Source organism: Centruroides vittatus, unplaced genomic scaffold, assembly GCF_030686945.1.
Source record: "Centruroides vittatus isolate TY-2023 unplaced genomic scaffold, ASM3068694v2 contig_1311, whole genome shotgun sequence".
In the NCBI taxonomy this organism is placed as follows: Eukaryota; Metazoa; Arthropoda; class Arachnida; order Scorpiones; family Buthidae; genus Centruroides; species Centruroides vittatus.
Window position 1 is genome coordinate 119,270 of NW_027120834.1, and position 20,575 is coordinate 139,844.

Consider the following 20,575-nt stretch of genomic DNA (forward strand, 5'->3'; position numbering starts at 1 on the left):
CCTTTTTCAGGTGCCACAAAAATACAAAACAAACCAAACATTAGAAAATTAACAAAAAAAAAAAAGTGAACAAAGTAATTTCCTGCATTAAAACAGAAAAGGCATAAGTGATCCGTTGTAGCCAAAAACCCTTCCGAAAATTTACTTCGCCCCTTCTTCCCTCTTTTCTTTTTGGTGTATATCAATTATCATTGTTAGAAATGATTATGCAGGAAAAAGTCTTTGATTAGCAGAATCGTTGGTTTTTTTTTTCCTTTCTTGTTTTCGGTTAGAACGTTCTTACTTTGAAGATCTGACTGAAAGGGTTTTTCTTATGTTTGTGTTAAATTTATTCTTGTTAGTTATTTCTTGAAAATTTCTACGTAACAAGTTCCAGTATTTTATCATTTGAAAGACTGGGTCAGTTCGTCCAATTGAAAGTTTTGTTGAGGGTTTTAAGAAGTTATAATTTAGACGATGGCAGTAGTTTTCCTTCCTGCGATGATTTTCGAAAATGCTTAGAAGATAACTGTTATGCGTTTTAAGTTTTATAAATTTAAAGGAGAAAAGTATAGTTTGCTTTACGTATAAAGTTTTTATGTTGTCGATTTTTTCTTGTTGATAACAATTGGAAGTTGATTCGTAGTAATTGAATTTGATGATGGCTCTCATTAGGTGATTTTGTTGTGTTTGCAGACGGTTAACGATATAGTTCCCCATATAGTTATACCGCATAGAATTTTCGGTTCTGTACAGATGGGATATAGTCGTTTAATCGTATTTATGTTTAGGAAATCCTGTATTTTTCTGATTATGCCAGTAAACTTGCTGGCAGTTTTTGTTACATTTTCGATATGTCTATCGTATTTGAGTTTATCATCTATCAAAACTGAGATATCACTTCAAATAGGTCATTCAAGTAGATATTTGTAAGTTTTTACAAAACTCATCTTTACCCTGAAAATTAAGGTTTTTCTATTTTATAATATTTTAAAAAATATAAACATTTCAAAAATTAAATATGATAACAGATGGCGCCACCAAAATTTCAAATATTGCCGGGAGAGTTGAGTACTAGTTTATCCTATATTCGAATTTTCCTTTCGAATTCAGATAGAGAAAGAGAGAGTTGACAGATGAACTTAAATATAATATACCTTTAATGTTTTCACAGTTATTTTTTAAATCGGCGACATTTCTCTTTGTTTTTGAATTTCTTCCCTTATTTTCGAATATGTGCGTCAGAGGTTAAGGAATTTTGGCGGCTACACAGACAACACGTATTACCAGAGTGAATCCATGGAACTGTCCTGTTTCAGGGTGACTTCATTTTTAAGCGCAGAACTCCTCCAATTAGAACTGTTGAAACAAGTTTTCTACTTCTCTGACACGTGTCAGAAATTGGACTGTTTAGCGTAGTGGTTCCCAAAGTGCCGCAACGGTCCCCTGTGAATGGATAGTAAATCTAGGGGGGCGAAAATAAACAAGTGGTAGACAAGGGGCACTGGAGGCAGAGTATTGGATGGTGACCTTCGGCAAAAGTTGGGGGTCACTAACAATCTTTTTCTTAAAGGAGGATGCACATATGCGGCGCGGCAAGGAAAAGCGGTGACGCAAACGCGTCTTCGCCGCGCGGCAGCACGACCACACAAGCGGCAATCCGTTTACATTTCGGCGCATGCGTTCAGTATTCAAGATGGCGAACGATATCGACACTCCGCTATCCACGTGTTTACAAATTTTGTTTTGTACGGCTCGTTTTATTTAGCTAGAAGATTTCGTCGAAGATTCGAATCAATATTTTGGATTAGAGATATCGTGTTGGCAAGAATCTTGCCGAGATATTTTGTTGGATCGATAAAGAACTGATGTACAAAATAGGCTTATTCTTCGATTAAGATCTCTCGATAAAGAATACTATTTCGAGTAAGATTCGGTTGTTTTGTTCTTTGAATTAAATAATATATGATTACTGTATCTGTGTAGAATTTGTGTTAAATTTATTATTCTTTCCTCTTTATTCTGATGTTAGTTATCTCGGTTAACCACGTCGAACTTTCCGCCATTAAACACCGCGTGATTGTATTTTCTCACGTGACTGCCAGACGAATTGTTATTGGCTGATAGAAACGCGTCTTGGCGGCGGCCGCCGCGAAAGATAGAATTCGACCAACTTTCGCGGCATGAGAAAAGCGGCACGAAATAGACCTCTGCGGCGAGAAAAAGTGACGTCATTCTGCCGCTTTTCCTTGCCGCGCCGCATGTGTGCATCCGGCTTAACTCTTTTAAAACGGGCATTGCGTTTAACGATTTCCAGATTCGGTAGAACAACGCAATGGAGTACGACAACGACACGAAGTGTGAATTTTATAGAAAAGTTTTTCCTAAAAATATTTCCAAGCCTTTCTCACACAAGGAAAAACGGGTTAAAGAGCGTTGTTGTGCATTAACAAAAAAGGAAGTTCTTCTTTTAATTTCGTTTTACAAAAATAGGAGAAAATATCGAACAAATATAACAAACTTTCGTTAAAAGTAAATTATGAACTTTGGGTCTCCACGAAATATTAATTATGCATTGAATTTTCTGCATTAATTATACTATTTTTAATTAATTGCAACTGTCGTTTCTTTCCACATAACTATTAAAAATAATTTTTGTGTTGTTTCGCCCAAAAATTAATCAAATTTATATATTCATTTTCATATTTTTAGTAGTTTTATTTATTTATTTTATAAATTTACTTGTTTTTTAAACTTTTTTTAAAGTTTATCTTTTAATATAATAGAGTTAACATTGTACTATCAGGCTACCTAGTCAGAGGCAAATCTATATAGAGATTAGTAAGACTCAAGTTCTGGGCCCCTAAGTGTCAAGGAGGTACAAAAAGTGAATTATCATCATAAATTTTAATACGTTTTTATTAACATTTCATAAATATATATATTTCAACTCTGATTTTGATGTTATTAAAAATAAATTTTAATTCCTAATTTAAAAACTCTTAATTTAACGAAAATGGGGCCCCATTGAAATTCAATAAGCCCTAGGCCCGTAAAACCTAAATCCGCCCCTGTACTGTACCCAGTATAATGTAAACTGGAAAGTTTTTAGGTTTTAAGGATATAATTAAATATTTCATTTTTAGTTTCTTACTATAACCATTTATAGTTACGTTTTCAAAACAACACTATTAACAATATAACAATCGATTTTGTAGCGGCAAAGTGTCACGTGTGTTAGACAGGTGTCACTACTCTAGTTTCTCCTGTCAACGCTGAAAGTGCACCTGTTGTTTACTGCTACAACCGGAACAATAGTAATATTTTAATACATCATGTACCAATATAAAAACGTAGTTTTATTTATGATAACAGCTCTTAACCTTTTTATACTCGCGGCCCACTAAATATTTCATAATTTTTTGTGACCCCCATTTTTTAATAATAAATTGATTTTTTTATTATTGCTTTATTTTTTATATAATAAATATAAATCATAACTTTATTATTTCATTATCTATTTAAATAACATCCAAACTTCACAATTAAACTCGAAAACTCATTAATTTTTAACAAAAAATAAAATAAGAAACATGTCGATAAATCGATTCAAAGTCGATGCTAAAACCAAACTAAAACTAAACTTATTTGTTCTCCATTTGGTCATCGCAGTAGTCGTCACCGATGAAAACTGAACAAAGGCTCAAGCATTGAACAAACACGTGGTCGGTCCCTTACCTGTTTCGGCAGCCATCTTGATCGCCCCCTGTCGGATTTGGCGCTTGCCATATAACAAGTGATATTATAGCTGCAAAATCTCACGTGTGCTGGTGACGTGCACCACCCGAGTTTTTTCCGTTAACTTTGAGGGTGCACCCCCTTGTTCACTGCTACAACGGGAACAATAGTAATGAGTTTACTCGTCTTTCCTTATTGCTTGCTGTAAATTTCGAATGAACGTTTATTAATTAATTCTTTGATTGAATACAGATTGCTAACATACGAAAATATCGTAAATGGAGAAAATGAAGATAAAAGAAGAGTTAGAAACGGAATATTCGGACGTTACAATTGAACGAAATGAAGAAAACTTTCAAGTTGATTTTAAAATTTTCAAGAGAGAATTTAATACAGATGTGAAGTGTTATAAAGCAATTAAATCGGAACCTTTAGAGGTGAGTGAAAAATAGTTTATTGTAAGATCGCAGTGGTGCTTTAAGGTCGAGAGAAACAACTGAAATGCTAAAACAGTGTTTCCCAACCTTTTTTGTGCTATGCCCCACCTAAGCCTTTCTAAAATTCTTATGCCCCCCAACATATATGTTGAACTCTTTTGGAAAGTCTCTCATTGTCGTGTTCATTGATGTTTTTTCTTGCACTTAATTGCCACACTGTTTTATCATAACCACGATAAAACCCAATCCTTTCATCAAAGTCTCTTGCACTTTCCAGTCATTGCCAAACGCGGCCTGGAACACCACAACTCACGTCTGTCCACCTCGAGGTCTGGGCAAAGAATGTTCTTTCTCCTCTTTCACCTGCCTCAGGGCCTCGTTCATCTCTTTGTTCTCAGTGGTTCTCAGAATTGTTAATCCCACCCCAAGGGAAAAGGGTTATAAAGGAAAGTTCTAAAATATTAAAACTAACTTAAATCAATATTTACAATAAATATGGCTTACAGCGGCTATACAGCTAACTTAAACTCTGGACGAGTTTCAAATTGCCCCCCTGTGGGGCGTGGGCCCCACGTTGGGAAACACTGCTAAAATAGAAAAGCAGGCACTTGTACAGTTTAGGGGGACGGCAGTTTCTTCCATAAAATTAATTAAATGTACACTAATTTCACTCGAATATTTGCAAAACACGTATAATTTGTTGGAAATGATCGATATAAAACAGTGGCGTGCCGTGACATTTGATAGAGAAGCTGTGTTTCTGTAAGAAGCCGACTTACAGGGGCAATCAATTAATTGCGCGTCAGGGCCCGTTCGTATTCGTTTGTTCGATAAGCCAGTAAAAACCGTATACTTCTTTAAATGTATTTTTAATAGTTTATCCGACGTACTTAATAAATAAGAAAGTTCAATATAATTACCTCCGTTATTAGATTCAATAAATTCCCTAAGCCCTCTAAATGTCAATTGTTTTGAGAAAAAACATATAACATCTATTAATTTATATATATCTATTAATCGTAATTATCTTGTTATAATTTTCAATATTTATTTTATATTGTCTACCAATGTTAAATTCTATTCCGCTTTGATTTCCAAATTGCTTTAATTTAACGAAAGAATCGTCATTCGTCATAAATTTTATCGTCAAAATGTCGAAATTTTTTTTTTGATGTATTTATATTTAATTTAGGCATTGGTCTTTCTCTTTTAATAATGTTTTCTTTTTTATTATACGGTCTTGAACCAAAACTTTTTTAAAATAAATTTTTGAATCACTAGCCACGATATAAGGGCTAAAATTAAAATTATAAAAAAAAACATACTTGGTAAAACAAAATGTGTGACGAATATACATGCCAAGTACAAAAAATTTTTCAATTGTACGAATATACTTTTAAAGAAACTTATAATTAAATATAGCTTTGTGAAGAAACGTACATAAAAATAACAAAATACTCTTTACTTTTTAAATCTTAAACCAATCCACTTAGTGAAATAGCTCCCTACGAGTGGCTAATGAATGAAATCAGAGACGGTCCAGGTAGGTATGTGCCTGCCAAATCCCGAGGGTGCCGATACCGGTCAATGTCAAATGCCTCTTTTGTCGCATCACTAGTATATCTCAAAGGACGCGACAGGGTTGTTGATTTTAGACGTTTCTCACCATAGCTGTAAAAATCTAAATATGTTAAACTTAACAGAATGTCCGTCGTTCGTTTTCCAAGTAATTCGTTTTAGAACCGAGTGTTCACGGAAATTTCCAAAATTTACAAGTTTTTGGTCACTCTCATTGAACTGGAAAAATTTCTGTCTTTATTACATCTAATATTATGAAGAGATCAGACCCCACTGTACTCAGCAAGAGATCGGTTCGGTTAAGCTTCTGTTTAAGTAAAACTTCGGCTCTTTCATCAGGGTTTTATTTATGTTTCTAATTCCCTAGTCGCTTAATTAATCTAATTCCCGCTTAATTATTTAACTACTTCTTAAGTAGAAATAAGTTGAAATCGGTTACTTTGTACTCGAATATCTGTAGTCTTGAGAAAGAAGTGGAAAAAAATTTTTATGACAACCGATACATAAATCGTAAATTTAAGGAAAAGAAATTATAGAGCTTTTTTTTGTACCATTGTACGTCTCATTCATTAAATTCGGTTGTAAATGACGTTGCCAAATTAACAGTTCATTTTTTAACACTGTACTAGAATTGTACACGTTTTTTCTGCATCCCCGTACAGATGGGACGTACTAAATCGTAATATCACCGGATTAACATTGAATTCCGTAAGTAATATAAGATGGGAGAGCAGAATAAACGCGGAATAAATATATCAAATATTTTAATGGATTTTTTAAAAACCTGTCAACTATACAGAACTATCATAAAAACATGCCAGTAAACTCCTATCGGTTGGGTTAAGTTATAAATCTAGTCTAGGGTGGGCAACCTTTTTTATAACATGGGCCAGAATAAATTTTACGTTATTTCCGCGGGCCGTAGGTAGTTAATTGACGCCTTCTTCTGACTCGTAATTTTTTAAGTCTGCAAATATGAAATAAATAAATAAAAAGTTAATTATTACATTTATTTCTCTTATCGTTTTCGAAAATTACAAAGAATTGAAAAATTAACTATTTATTAAATTGGAAAAATAACTAATTATCTATTAAAGATCTCGCGGGCCGGATAGAAACTTTTCGCGAGCCGTAGCTGGCCCGCGGCCGGGGGTTGCCCGCCGTCCATCTAGTCTACTCATGATTCACATAATCGGGCGAGGGCGGCCGAATATTTAGCAGGCAGGCGGCTAACAGCCCACAACCGCTCCGGGATATAAAATTAGAAGCTCTATGTGTGAAGCATCCACCGGCTAAACCGGGTGAGGTTGGTGCTCTGTGAACCGCATGTGCAAATGCCTATATAATCTGGCTGATTGGAGACTGACCCGGTTTCGACATTTCTTTCACCAATTAATTATTCGAATATACAAAAGCAATCTTATCGGTTTTTTTTCACATATAGTATAGAAATTTGTAAAAGATACATAATGCAGTTATAATAAAAAATTAATTTTAATTAATGCAAAGTACGTTAAAATAAGAAAATTTATATTTTATAAAATACAAGGGAAGGTCATTGGAAGGTGGAATCGGCGCTTCTATCGCTTCCAATGACGGCACGCCACTGAATTTTATAAAATATGCTACGAACAAAAAATTGTCGGAATACTTATCGAATGTACCCCGTTCAAAGACGCCATTGCTTAAGCTTGTTTTCGTCGCGGAGCATCACATCGGATGGGACGCGTACGAAGCGTGTCACGTGACATTTGTCGGCGCTCTTCGGTCACGTGACTACTCATCTCTGACGTGTTTCCTGAGAACTTAGTATATTATGATCTATCATGTGATGTCTTCAAAGTTCAGCGAATTCTTCGCAAAAAAATAAGTTCGGATATGACGCGTCCCATCCGATACGATGCTCCGCGACGAAAACAAGCTTAAGCAATGGCGTTTTCGAACGGGGTACATTCGATAAGTCTTTGAACGGGGTACTTGGGCAGTTTAGGGGGTTAGGTTAACCCCCTAAACTGCACAAGTGCCGAAAAGTATATATTTTTAAATGGTATATTTGAATAAATAATGGCCTTACCAGCTTTAAACTGACTACGTTATTTTCGATTTCAAGTAAGAGTTATGTCGACTTTTCACATGACTAATAAAAATGCAAGACTGTGTATATATGCATATTTATTATTACATATAAATAAACGTAGTGATAAAGTATATATTTTTTATTTTTTGGAGTTTCCAGAACGAATTACTGTAATCAAATTCCCATAAAAATTTATGCTAAATCGATAATCGGTTAACGAACAAAGTCTTGTAACGGATTATGTTCGTTAATCGATCACCCACAGTATACATACATATATATATATATTTCTTTGTGCGTGAGTGTGTGTGCGTGTGTTGACGTTTATTTCGCTTAATATCTCAGGACAGAGCGAAGATAAAGGAACGAAATTCCGCATGGTAGCTTGTATTTAAGTGGCATTGATGCTATTAGTTGTGAAAGATCAAGAGGATAAATAGATAGAGGGTAGTCGCGTGCAGTGACGTTTCATGATAGGGAAGTTGTGCCGGCCCTGGATAGAATCATTGAAAGCGTTATACGATATTTTGGTGTGCAACATCCACCAGCTAACCGCGTGAGGTTGGTGCTCTGCACGCATGCCTTTAATCTGGCCGCTTTACACCATTTAAATACTTTATCCGTGGAAGCTGTCCCGAATTCGATAATACGGCGCTTCCATTGAGAATAGGCGTATACGAATTTATATTCGAATGTTGTCATTGTTTTCCACATGTATATAAATTTGTAATAAAATAAATAATGCGGTTATGATAAAATATCAATGTACGTTAAATTATGAAAATAATCGCACAATATGTATTAATATTTTACAAAATATAAGGAAAGCGGCGCTTCCACAGCTTCCATAGCGGCTCGCCACTGATTGCGTGTCATATCTCGCGAGGAAGAAGACTTAATAAAGATTTTACTTAAACTAATATAAAGAAAATTGCTTTTTGCCCTTGGTATAATTAAATTAATTAAAAATTTATTAATGTAAGGTGGATAATAAGGACTTAATAACAGTAATAATAAGCACAAACACCCAGGTATCAATGGAGTATATTTAATAAAAGTGAAAAGGGCTGTACTGTACATTAAAATTGATTACATGAGCAATTAACATGAAATAACTAAAATGCATTTCGGACTATCGGAATAGTCCCTCTTCGGTTGGTATACATATATAAAAAAAGGGGAGGCTATAATACTTAAAACTATACATTACAAAGAGACCGTTATAAAGGTATGATCATTTACCATTAAATGGGTGTAGAGAAGACAGACTTAAGGCTGCTTCCTAATGTTACACGGTAGCTTGATGTAAGGGTTACTAATATAAACAGTATTAACATTAGCTGAATAATAAGGTAATGATGTTATACAAAACAAATTATATCTATACACCATAACAGTAGTAATATGGAGTTTGAAGGTAGCATTACTACAAGGCGCAGAGCAGTTATGAAGGAGGTGTGGTACAGGTTTGAAGATTTTACTTGTTACCATTCGCAATGTTTTATAAACTTCTCTCTATCTTCATAATTAAGTGTTTTGCTATTTTATAATAATTAAAAATATGTAAATTTTTAAAACAAAATCTCATAACAGCCAAGAAAGTAACGCAACTCCTTGCTAGATTATTTCGGAATCAATAACTATTATGCTCTTGTTTAGAGAAGTTACGCGTTATTCAGAGAAATTTTGTAGTTTGATTGGTTCTAGCTGATATTGCTTCATTTCATGCTTAATTCGACATAATATTTTGAACGTACCTACTTTTGTATCTATAAATTTATATTTCAGGTGTGTGTAGTTTGAGTTTAGTGTATTATATATGTGAAATTAACGATATTTAAGCTGTATGAAGTTAAAATGTGTCCTGTCAGGCCTAAGCAGCAGTAGAACTCGACACGAGATCTCTCCCATTTTCGATCAAGTCCTATGGAGGTTGACGATGATCGAGAGATTGATCATCACAAAATATAAAACCTGAACCGTTATCTTTCATCAAAAGATCCAGAAACGAGATGCGTAACTTTTCCGGCAAAAAAACTTCAATATTGTGTATTATCATCTGTTAGAAAATTTTATTCAAAAACCTGTTTATATTATTATAAAACGGCAAAAGCCTAATTTTCAGATTAAAGATAAATTGTATTTTTTAAAAATTGTAATTTGTAATAACAAGTAAAATGTTCACATTTTTAAACATTGTTTGGGGCTCACGAAGTCTTAAAACGTGGCGGTTTCCAAAAGCTGAGGGTCAAACTTAACACGATTTTTATAGTTTCGCTTTTTTTTATGCATTAAAAGAGCCGAAAGTAAGAGAAGTTTAAACTCTTTCTGATTGCAAAAAAGAAAAGACAATCAACGAGACGATATTTATTGTGGCATGGTCACAATGTTGGGCTGCAGTTTTTTATTATATTATTCTTTTATTTCATTTAGAATATATATGCTCTTCACCTGAAATTAGTAGTGGCTTGCCCGTGTACATTATACCTTTACTGTTAGTAATAGAATCGTGACGTTCAAGACTGTCAAACAGTCGTATAGACTAAGGAATGTGGAAATTTATAAGTCTATTTTCTAATTGAAGTTCGATTCTTAATAAACTATAATTTACATACTGTATTCATATAGTATTAGATTTATTTAATTGGGGAAGAGGATCGGATAAACTGTATACTTACCGTTGCTAAAAACCGGAGTTCACGTTGTTTGAATTTAAAATTTTCGTTTGAAGGGTGTTAGATAGATGACAGGCACTACTATTAAAAGAAAAGTAGTTATTAGGCCATCATTTAAATAAATTCTTATATTCCAATTTAAATGGCATTTTTATTAATTTTTCTATAAAGATCAATTTGTTTGATAACATAGCGTAGACTTTTATTATTTCAGATAAATATTAAAGGAAAACCAATTTCCACGAACAACACAAATGGGTCCACCATTTGGAGTTATTCTGGTTATAAAATCGAAAAAGGTAAGAGGCTTAATACTTTTAATACTATGAAAGTATGTTCCTACTGATAAGAATAATAGGCTATACATAAATTCATATTCATATAAATGGTAATGGTAACATTTGAAACGTTTTGCGAATACATTGTGTATAATGAATAAGGATTTAAATAGAATTTAATATTATCAATAACATTTAATTTAGTTGACAGATTTAAAATTGTCAATTTAATTGATCAGAATCTTACAACACAGAAAAATCCAATTTAGATGTTTTAGGTTTCAATGAAACGAACAATTATTTATTATGACATCATCACAATACCGGGCTGCAATTTATAATCATATTTTTAATGAAATAATTACAGAAATGGCTTTTAGCCCTATGTAAAATTTAATTAACTAAAATATCTATAATCGTGTCAGATAATAGTAAGAACGTATCACAATGATAATAGGCACAAACGCTCAGGAATCAAAGTAAAAACATTTAATAAAAACAGAAAGTGGTGTACAATGAAAATGACTACATAAGTATGGAAAGGAAAAACTCAAAATGCATTTCGGACTATTTTCTAAATAGTACGTCATCAGTAAAGATTTAATATACTTAAAAATTATCCAAGATAAAAAAATTAACTTAAAACTATGCCTAAAGCTATACAATATAAAGTTGAAAATGCCGTTATAGGCTACTGTATGAGCAGTAAGCATTATCAATGTAGTCAGGTGACAATACTTAATGCTTATGTAGTCATTTTTATTGTACACTCCTTTTTGTTGTTTATTAAATGTTTTTACTTTGATTCCTGACCGTTTGTGCCCATTATCATTTGTGTAATAAGCCCTTTTTATTATCTGCCTCAAAGTTGTAGGTATTTTAATTAATTTAGTATTTTTAATGTTTAATTTAAAATGTAAGCTCTTCATCTCAAATTAACAGTTTCTTGTCTCCGTAATTATTCTTTTTCTTTAACAATTGAGTTGTGCCAGTGATTTATTAACTGTTTTCACAAGAAAAGATTTTAATTGAAATAACGTGACTTTCGATCTTCACCAAAACTGTGTACACATTTAGTCGGTGTCTCGTTCTTCAAATCTTTTCATATTATTTGGTCTCGGCTTTCATCTTTGTCTGTTCTCGAGATTAAGAAAAACATGACACACAGAAACTGACAGTGAGAATTTATAGGTCTACAATTTTTCAAATTACAGCCCAATTATATGATTAAATTGGACTTTTTTAAATAAATACCGAAAAAGTCTGTTTGGTTCTCTATTAATGAGTGCTGAGACTGGGATATATTGTTACTTCTCACAGGCCTCAGTCCCTAAGTTTTTAAAGTACTGATTTTATGTATCTACAAATAAAACTCTCTCTCTGTGAAAATTCGGCCTTTAGCCATTTTATAATAATTAATCACACATGGCGCCATGACCAATTGTGACATTTTTGCTTATAAAGTTTCGTAACACGTTCCCGGATTTTGTTTCTTTTCAAATCAAACCCAAAATAATTATGTGCAATACCATAGCATTACACATATTTTTCTTGCTTATGAGAGCCTGTACCACAGTGAAAGTAAAGTATCCATCGTTAGAAAATTCGATTCATAAAAGTAACACTCATAAGCTCCATCCAAGTTATTTTTTTAACTTAGTTATTAAGTTCTTGTGCATAATAAATATAATATTTATTTAAGATTCAGGCGAAGCATCCTGGAACAACTTTTAATTGATAGGGACTGTATTAATCACGCAGTAAATGCTATCTGTTAACCTATGTACTGAGCAACATGTGCTTCTAAGGAATGTTGGAATGCCATGAGGACAGGGTATTTCTTGAGCCAGAATGCGCATGAAAATAAATCGCTGTACAATTAATCCATACTTATACATTACTTGCGTTGAAAGAAGTTTTCATTGCATATACATTTATGTATTATATGTGAAACGAAGTGTGAGGGAGTGACACGCAGATACGTAACGCACTGTACAGTACATCGTACATACGTCTGAATTTTCAGACATAAAGTTATCAACGTCGACAAATAGAATTTTGTAAGGTATTTTATATTTTTGTGCTAAAGGAGGGTCATAATGTGCGGAAATGGGAAAACACCGGAATATCGAACTTTGATTGATTAACATAACTTTCTTGTGATATTTTACAACTTCTACGAGAATAAATTGTAAAATGTAATGATTGTAAATTTCTAATTAAAAATGTTTAAATCCGTGATTATTTAACACTTTAACTAAGTTTTACTTTCTCGGCTGTTATATATAACAGAAAGGAAGTCGGTCGAAAAATAATCCTCTCGAACATTTCCATTTATAACCTTAAGATAGCTTTAAACGTCGAGAAATTTAAAAAGGTTCGAGGATTTTCTTGTATGCATAAATATCGACGTGTGTGGAGGGGCACGATGATTTTCTTCAACCTTTTTAAAGTTTAATAATTACTGTGCTTTTTGTCGAAAATTTCTGAAAATTAGAAGGAAGATTTGTTTATTAAGGGAATTGATGCTTTTAAGTTTTTGTGATTAAAGGTCGAGAAGCTAGATAGATAATGCGGGTCGTGCGTATCTTCAGTAGGGTCGGAGTTAAAGACAAGTTTACTCATTTTCTCATTTACAATTTTTTTCATAAAACTCATCTTTATCCTCAAAATCAAGCTATTTTTATTTTATAATAGATTTTTTTTAACAAAATATCATAAGATGGCGCTACACGTAGATTTAAATGTTTCCGGTAAATTTAAGCAGTCGTTGCTGATTTATTTCATAACGAAAAGAATTTTATAATCATATTTATTATAATTTTTATCAGACATCACACCAATTCGCCGTGACTCGTAGCTAGTTTCCGGCTTGTCATCAGAAATGAATGACGTAGTGAAATATGTAATTTAATATTGTTACGTTAATTAATGAAAGTATCGTCAGTTTTATTCTCTATTTCAAGTTTTTCTTAGAATCCTTTAACACGAAAACTTTGTAAATTCAACTACAGATATCAAGAAAGAAGAAGTAAAAGAGAATTATGATGTAACACATGGTATAAAATCGGAATGTAATGTTGTTTTGAAAAAATTGAAGATTGAAGTAAAGACTGAAGATTGTAAAGACGTTGTTCATCTTCCAGATGATAATGAACAGGTAATGATAAGTAATAGAAATTTCGAAATATTTTACAGTGAAATTTTAATACTACTTTAGCTTACTGAATGGTTGAAAACGTAGCTCAATATCACTAATATTCTGCTTTGAATTTAGGTGTATTCTGTACTAAATAATAAATATGTATTATATAAAAAAAAATCTAACAACGAGTTGCGTAGCTTTCCTGGCTGTTAAGAGATTTTATTTAAAAAATAACATTTATATTATTAATCATAATAAATAAATAAAAGTTGTCTGTGGTCCCATATGTTATAAAAACTCTCTATAATTTTAAAATATAATGTTAAATTTTAATGGTAAAAGTTCATTTCACGAAAAATTATAGATGCTAACAACAAATAACATCTTCATTAAGTCCGATCCACTCGAGATTGTGCTGTACACGTGACCATTTTTATCTGTTTATCCCTCGACGTTTCTTTACCAAAATTTAATTGCATTGGTGCTCCTTACACAACGTATAGTACTAAATTTCGTTTCTTAATCTTCAATTTATTCTGAAATATTAAATGAAATAGACGCTAAAATATACGCCCGCGCACACAGATATTCACGGAAATTTTTCCCATGATTTTTGGATATAGAAAATTTGAAAATTTGCAAACAAAGGGAAGTTTTCCAAACCTCCATCGATCCAGCGAAAGGAGAAGACTCCGGTTTGGAAGACATTTAGCGACTCCGATTCTTCCAGATAGCAACGGATCGTCACGTACGGCTCTCCATTAAGACTGAGAAGTATTTTCAGCCAGAAAGAGTGAACTCTCTCTTTGCGATATAGAAATTAGGCACGCGACACAGAAATTAGATCTTTTGTAAATATTTTGCATTTACTCGTATTTAACTTTATTTAGCCTTGTATATCCTCACGTATATTAGATTTAGATGTTATTAAATATTTATTAGAAATTCTAAAAGTAGTTATAAATTCTTTGTTTATTGGTTAACCTGTCAAACTGTCTATAATTTCGTATCCGGTCAACTATCAACGTACTGTACCTAACTGACCTCCCCGCTCGAAATACTTGCCCTCCTACACACATCCGCAGACAATGTGTGGGGTCTTTGCAGACTTTTGCCGGTTAAGTGGCATTTCGGGACATCCCCTGTGCCCTCGGTTGCCTCACATTCGGTGTAAAATGCTTTCGTTACAGAACTACTCTCCTGGCTTTCACTTGGCTAAATCACTTTATAAATAACACAGATCTGTAGCAAAACCAGTCTACTTCATTAGTAATATCTTTTTTCAATGGACGAGATGGAAAGTCAAGAGTCTCGCTTGTTATTTTGTTAATTTCCTTAAAAGACTAAATAATTTCTACAAAATTTTCAAAACAATTAATTTTAATGCGACTTTCTAATATGTAGCTTATATATGAAATCACAAATGAAGGATTTGTAATTTATAAGTGTGTAATGACTTTCATATTACTTTTCCGACTGTTATATAGGCCTATAACACAGGGAAAGTATGACGATCGGTCAAAAAATGACTCCCCAAGATTTTTACATTTCTAAACTTAGAACACCTTCAAACGTCGAAAAATGCAAAATAAATAAATAAATAAATAAATAATCTAGACTTTATCTGTATGGATGTTAGTGCACGATTTTGTTTACCCTGTTTCCTATTTATTAATACGCGTGTTTTTTTTTGTCGAAAATTTCTAAAATTTTGCAGGAAAGTTTATTAGGGAAATTGAGGATATTAAATTTTGCATGTTTAAAACCAAGAGGGTGGGGAGCTAATGGGGGTCGTGTGTATCTCCAGTAGGGTCGGACTTAACGACGATTTTACTCGTTATTCGCATTTAACTTTTTTATATACAACTCGTCCCTACTTTAAAAATTCAGTTCTGTAATACTTAAAAATATCGAATTTTGTGTAAAGAAACGTATTATTACAGACAGTACCACCAAAATTTGATAAGGTTGCCGGGAAAGTTGAGCAACACGTTATATATCATAACTGATTATTTGTGGTTGTCATGTATTGTTTGTGTATTCTTTAGCTTATCAACAATGAATTCCTCACTTCAGACGAAAACTTTAACAGGAATGAAACGAACATCCAAAGTAAGTAACACGTTATTTAGTTTAGACTGTTTTATATTAGCGTTATTCAGGGAAGCTGAAGAACTGCATTCAAGTTTCAACTGTCATACATTTAACTGAGATTAGATATTTGAGAATTATAAGAAACTATCTATAGTGTATTAATATAAATTTGAACTTAATAAAAATCTGTTGAGATGATGAGAATTATTAAATTACAACTCATGAGTTCAGATTTAAGGATTCATGTTATATTGCTTTGTTCATGCATCCACTAAACCAGAGATTCCCAAACTTTTTCGATCCACCACCCCCTTTGTTCCATAATATTATACCCAACGCTTCTTAGCCCATTTTCTTTTGTGTGAGAAAGGATTGGAAATATTCTTATAAAAACTTTTCTATGAAAATCACACTTTGTGCCCTTACCGTACATTGTTCTCAACATCTGGAAACCATTAAATGCAATGTTTCCTCTTATCCCTTCAACAGAGGATGGGGAACGGCTGTCAGAGACTTTTGCCTTTGGTCACCGTTCAGTACCCTGCCTCCAGCCCCCCCCTAGAATTTACTCACCGTCCACAAGTGGGCGTTCATTGCCCACTTTGAGAAACGTCTGCCACTAAACTAACAAAGAAAATGTGTTAAAACGAAGTAAACGAGGGCTATATAACTTATTTAATGACATAATTAAAGAAATATTTGCAATGTGTTAGAATACACGTTGCTAATATTCTTGAAAACGTTGTACAGATCTACTGGACATATGCTCAAATTATCGAATTTTGATTCAAAAAATCCAGAGTTCAACGATTTTTCCTCTTTTCTTAAAACTCATAGACTATTGCTGTGGTACTTTTCTTTTTATACAATATTGATTTCTTCCCCTCTCTACAAGAACACGATTTCTTCCACGCTACTATGATAACCAGTGGAACAAACTAATACAAATAATATAAATTAAAACAGATAAAGTAAAACAATTTAATTTTTCACATTCATTAAAAAATCCGATAAAGAAATTGAAGCTGAATAAATCAGTTTATGATTGTAAAATGTAAAATGTTTTATTTTTAGTGCAAACAACAAATCATGCCTTGCTTTTAAATGAAAAACGTAGATATAGGCCTACTTTACCAATTACAGTCAAACCTGTTTTTATGCGGGGGATAGGGACCGCATTAAAAAAAACGCATAAAAAAATCTCACGAAACTTCACGAATGGCTGTAAATAATAGTTTTCGCAACACAATTAAAAAATATTTTTTTATGCGGTCAACAGGGACCGCATAAAAAAAGTCTCACATAGAAAATAACTCAAAACCGTACGAAATAGAATTTCTTGACAACAGATGTCAGCACTTGACTGCATCGTCTGGTCTATCGTCTGTTTTACATATTTTTGTCCAGGTGGTGTTTTGTTGACTTAAAAAGTAAATTATTTCATTTTTCGCATATTCATGCAATAATATTACTATAATAAGTGCATTTATGCTATAATAAGTTTATTTAGCTATAATAAGTCAACGTAAGACGTGACGAATCGCACGAGACTAGTCGCCAACTATACCGCACAAATTAAAAATTCGCATTAAAAAAATCGCACAAATAAAAATCGCACATAAAAAGAGCGCATAAAAACAGGTTTGACTGTATATAACTACAGCACTAATATTTTAATCCTTTAGCTATGTTATGTTTATTGAAATATAATAGATATTTCATTATGTTATTTTTTAATCTTTTAGTTGCGGAGGAAGAGCAAATTCAGGAATACGATATTCAGCACAATTCAAATAAGCGAGAACATTTTAAATATAATATCAAAAGAAAGAAATACGTTCCTTCCAGTAGAAAATGCAATAGAATTCATGATAAGATTAAAAGAAAGTACTTCAGGATTATGTTTGCATATCATTCTAAGCAAGAATTTACGTGTGATTTATGTAAACAGACTTTTACAAATCAGAAAATATTACAAACACATCTGTTCTGTCATAATAGGAAAAAACCATTTCGCTGCACCTCCTGTAATAAGAAGTTTTTGTGGCAATTTCTTTTGCGAAGACACGTGAAAGAACACAAAACTGGAAATAAAAACGAAATCTCTCATAAGAATTTACGTTTGCAGGCATCTAAGAATCGAGTGAAGTCATCTCCAAGAAATAGTAAAAAATGTAATATGAACAGGGAAATCGTGTATTGCGACATTTGTGGTAAGAGCGTTCCATATGGTAAGGGCCGTTTAGAAATACACAAGAGAACACACAAAGCTCATGTCTGCAAAATATGTGGAAAAGAATTTAAGTGGAACTGTACGTTGTTGCAACATGAAGCAACGCATAGTGAACTCTGTCATTTCAAATGCGATATTTGCAATAAGCGTTTTAAATGGATATCCCGATTAAAAAAACATAAAATAACTCATAGTGAAGAACGTCCTTTCAGATGCGATATTTGCAATAACAGTTTCAAATCGAAACAGCATTTAAAAGATCATCACGAAACTCATAGTGACAAACGTAACTATTCCTGTCAGGTATGTAACAAAAGTTTTAAACACAGTTTTAGTTTTAAACGGCATATTCTTCTTATACACACCGATGAATACAAATATTCTTGTCATATGTGTAACAAATATTTTAAGACAAAATATTCTTTGGAAAAGCATAAAATTATTCATAGCGATAAAAGAAAGTATGTTTGTGACATATGTAACAAATGCGTTAAGAGAAAAGAGTCTTTGCAACGGCATAAACTTATTCATAGTAGAAAGTCTAATGTCAAGCAGGATAATGTGTGCGACATTTCTGGTAAGCGCGTTCCATATGGTAATGGCCGTTTAGAAATACAGAAGAAAACACACAAAGTTTATGCCTGCAAGATATGTGGAAAAGAATTTAAGTGGAACTGTATGTTGTTATCTCATGAACGAAGGCATGGTGACGACCGTCCTTTCAAATGCAATATTTGTAATAAGGGTTTCAAATGGAAAGTGAATTTAAAAGTACATCTCGAAACTCATAGTGATGAACGTAAGTATTCTTGTCAGGTATGTAACAAAAGTTATAAAACAAAAAAATGTTTGATAGCTCATAAAATAGTTCATAGTGAATTTAACCATACTTGTCATATATGTAACAAAAGTTTTAAACGCAGTGCTCATTTAATACGGCATATTCGTATACACAGCAATGAATCGAAATATTTTTGTCATATGTGTAACAAATATTTTAAGACAAAATATTCTTTGGGACAACATAAAAAAGTATGTTTCTGATATGTAAAAAAAGTTATACGAACACAATTGCCTTAGCCAGACATTGTATTATTAAACATGAAAATATGTATGTATGCAATATTTGTAACAAGCCATTTAAGACGAAAAGCACGCTAGAAAAACAGTCGAAAGTTCACATCTAAAAGTGTAATATGTGTAATAAAGAATTTACAAGTAAACGCAACTTAATTAATCAGCAGAAATTTCATTTTAAGAAAAAACCGTTCTGTTGTCAGAAGTGTAATAGACGTAGACAATGAAGACAATCTTCGTTACGTTTGTGAAACAAGTGTGCAACAAAGGAGTTTATATTAAAAGTTTTTATTAAGCCATCAACTCGTTCATTGGAATCATTCGTATTTTAGAGGCTGTTGTAAAAGAAAATTTTAAAACAGAAAGTAAACTGAAATTGCATTTACAGTTTTTTTCAGAAAGACACCTCAAACAATTACATTATCAATGTAATATCTGCGAACAGAGTTTTACGGAGGTTTCAGAGAAGCATATGAGTGTTCTTCATTAATAAACAGATTCATTTCTGTTGTGACATTTGTAAAAAGAAATTTACAACAAAAGTCGAATTCCAAACTCATCAAAAGTCTGTTTATTTGACAGGAGGAAAACATGAAGGCAAAATATGCAAGAAGAGATTTAAAAAACAGATTGTATTAAATACAGTATTAAAATGAATATATTCATGTGCACAATCGTTATTTCTTTATCTTTTATATTCCAGTTACAAATATCTGTAATTAGGAATAATATAAATCTAAAAGAATAAATTTAATCCAAACATTCGTGTCGTCAGGTATATACGACGCCATAAGAATTCGATGGCGGTGCCTTGTAATCGAGTTTGGCACAGTTGTTTATTGTGACTGGATTAAATTTATCACGTGACTTTGAAATCGATAACATAAATGGCGTATAAAAGTTTCAGCCTCTGCGAATCTTTAGTCTCTGCCTTTATTTATATATTTATAATATACTGGAAATTCTCCCGCCAAGCATGGCAGAATATTTTTCTGATGAAATAAAGATTGAAGAATGGAGAGGAGCTGTAAGTCGAGCTTCGCGTTGTGATACTGTTCCTCAGCCGTTGACAAAGCTATTGTTTCTCCATGTTGCTTAAATCGGAGTTCAATGCTTTCGGAAGTCTCGGTTCTTATTCTTTTAGATCTAGAATTTCGGAAAAACAGACCTCGTGGTCATAATTGAAATTACCTAATGTTTTAATTTATGGTATGTCTTCATCTAAACAATAATAACCTTATTCTTCTTCCTCTTTTACTGCTAT

The 20,575-nt window shown here is 32.6% G+C and overlaps 1 protein-coding gene and 1 long non-coding RNA gene across 2 annotated transcripts in view; one reads left to right on the forward strand and one right to left on the reverse strand.

The window, feature by feature from the left end:
- LOC136990292 (uncharacterized) overlaps positions 1-20,575 on the reverse strand; it is a 232,653-nt gene that overhangs the window by 109,540 nt on the left and 102,538 nt on the right. The window lies entirely within an intron of this gene.
- The window catches only part of LOC136990212 (PR domain zinc finger protein 5-like), a 55,201-nt gene continuing 50,585 nt past the window's right edge, over positions 15,960-20,575 (forward strand). Inside the window, exon 1 of the mRNA XM_067288595.1 lies at positions 15,960-16,019. The gene's annotated coding sequence lies outside the window, so the exon portion shown is untranslated. The remainder of the gene's footprint in view (positions 16,020-20,575) is intronic.